This window comes from Ischnura elegans, chromosome 10, assembly GCF_921293095.1.
Source record: "Ischnura elegans chromosome 10, ioIscEleg1.1, whole genome shotgun sequence".
NCBI classification, from domain to species: domain Eukaryota; kingdom Metazoa; phylum Arthropoda; class Insecta; order Odonata; family Coenagrionidae; genus Ischnura; species Ischnura elegans.
This window is the reverse complement of record NC_060255.1, coordinates 62,909,752-62,910,570: the sequence shown is the minus strand read 5'-3', so window position 1 is coordinate 62,910,570 and position 819 is coordinate 62,909,752. Positions and strand designations below refer to the sequence as shown.

The window sequence follows — 819 nt, the reverse complement described above, 5'->3', positions numbered from 1 at the left end:
TGAAACAATTCCGAGTAAGAAAGGGTTAATACTGCCTTTTTAAAGATAATACACTGAATAGACGGAGTTGAAAGCCATCATCTGGTACCAGACCTAATCTAGTCTCGTACCAAGTAGTGGAGCGTTTAAGATCCGACACGCGTCGTTAGCATTAAAATAATTGTGAAAGGTGCGATAACCTTTTATTTCAATATATCGAACATCCACAATATACCTGCTCAATATACCTGCTCTCCGGCTGTGTCGCTGTGCGCACGATTTGGACTGCTTGTGGCATCACATGTTCAGCAGTCCAGCAACATCTTGTCCGGTAGTGTACAAATATATCCACAGGGAAGAATGACGCCTCGGTAGCTTAACTGGCTAAAGTACTCGACCGCAAATCGAGGGATCCGGGTTCGAATCCCGGTCAAGGCGGATGATTTTTTCTCTGTGGATCTTTCGCATGATTGTGCATTGCGGGTGACATCCGTATAAGTTATCACCGTGGCTAGTCCCGGTATACTCTAAAATATACCTACCGCCTAAATCAGCTGAATTTACGGTTTGGTACTTAGAAGGGGCGACCGACAGCTGAGGGCATTTATGTCACAGGGTGGAGAGAAACCCGGCGTCGGAACAAGCCTGCTCTTAATGTAAGGCGCCAAGGGGATCACAGCTTAACGTCCCATCCGACGGACGGAGTGCTGCGCTTCAAGTACCCTCCATAAAGTACCCAAACAGGGATCCGGCGGTATCTGGAAAATCTCTGCCACCGCCGGGGTTTGAACTCCATCCCACAGGGTAGGAGGTCAAAACTCTAGCAACTGCACCAACCCT

At 48.0% G+C, this 819-nt stretch overlaps 1 non-coding gene across 1 annotated transcript; it reads left to right on the top strand.

The window, feature by feature from the left end:
• Positions 1–344: 344 nt before the first annotated feature.
• Trnac-gca lies at positions 345–417 on the top strand. Its single transcript has one exon. It is a non-coding gene; the product is annotated as a tRNA-Cys (tRNA).
• The last annotated feature ends 402 nt before the right edge of the window (positions 418–819 follow it).